Below are 1,317 nucleotides of genomic sequence, written 5' to 3'. Positions count from 1 at the left end.
TCAACACGGTCAACTTCACTATTTAAAGTGGTTCTACGAATAGAGTCACGACGTACATAAGCATAGGCTTCTTCAAGATCCAATATCGGGTCTTTTCTGAGAATTTCGCCACGGACTTGTTCGAATTCTGCATCCAATCCGTTTAAGAAAATATGAACACGCAATCTTTCAACGGATTTCCTATAAGCGATAACATCATCAGGATCTTTCATTATAGTCCTGTCACGATGATCGAGTTCTTGAAAGATTTCCACCAGATCACCATAATATGTTGATAAAGGACGACCAGTCTGTTTGGTAGAGAAAGCTCTCTGATTTAATGAAAATAATTGTGATTCATCTGACCCATCATAGAAAGCCTTTTCCAGAGCACTCCATATTTCGCGTGCGGTACGTAGCCGAATATAGCTCTTCATAATATCTGGTGACATAGAGGTTAACAACCACCCCTTGACTTTTTGATTTTCAGCATACCATTTCGCATAGGAGGTATCCGTTTCATGTGGGAATGGTGTTTTCCCAATAATATATTCGAGATTTTCTCGTCCCGCAATTTGCATCTCCATGATCTGGGACCATACATCATAGTTGACTTCGGTAAGAGTAACACTGGTTGTAAAACCAGAGTTTTCAGATTGCACATGAATAATCGGTGCTAATTCCTTCGACATGATGAAAAGAAGGTCCGTAGAGTGATTCGGTCTGGTCTGGTTCGCTTTTTAAAAAAAATATTGGTCCGGTCCGGTCCGTAAACTGATTCAGTATGGTCCGGTTCGCTTTCAAAAAATCTGCCTGGTCCGGTCCGGTCCGGTCCGGTCCGGTCCGGTCCGTAAAATGCTTTGGACTGGTCCGCTTCGCTTAGCTGGGCTGATGGTCCGTCCGCTCGGCAAAAAATTAAATTAACAGACCTAAGTTCAAAAAATGAAATTTTTTTTTTTTTACTGTACCTCTTCTTCTTCGTCGAGACGACGAAATTTTTTTTTTTCTCGACAGTGGTCTCTTCCCCTTCGCCGGCGTCAGCTGGGCTGACGATTTTCTGGAAGACCGTCGTCGGTGAAGGTCTGCTGAGGTCCGAGCAGTGGCTCGGCTACGATCGTCGACGGCCTGCGGAACGTCCGAACAGTTCTGTTTCGCGGCGAGTCGTCAGTCGGCGAAGCTTTCGGATGGAAGGCCGAGCAGTGGCTCGGATACGGTCGTCGGAGGCCTGCGGAACGTCTTGACGAAGCTTTCTGGTAGAAGATTGTCGGCGGCGGCCTGCGGAGCTTCCGAACAACTCTGTTTCGCGGCGAAACAGAGTTTAGATTACGGTTCTTCGGC

General features: G+C 46.1%; 1 pseudogene; it reads right to left on the bottom strand.

Annotated features, from left to right (window-relative positions):
* LOC137938438 (uncharacterized) overlaps positions 1-671 on the bottom strand; it is a 4,860-nt pseudogene extending 4,189 nt beyond the window's left edge.
* Between the last annotated feature and the right edge of the window lie 646 nt (positions 672-1,317).

Source organism: Aristolochia californica, unplaced genomic scaffold, assembly GCF_029961685.1.
Source record: "Aristolochia californica isolate CCGP_79_NKW_82.1479 unplaced genomic scaffold, dmAriCali1.0.hap1 SCAF_8, whole genome shotgun sequence".
Lineage (NCBI taxonomy): Eukaryota > Viridiplantae > Streptophyta > Magnoliopsida > Piperales > Aristolochiaceae > Aristolochia > Aristolochia californica.
Note: the sequence above shows the minus strand (reverse complement) of the source record. Positions and strands in the feature narration are given on the sequence as shown.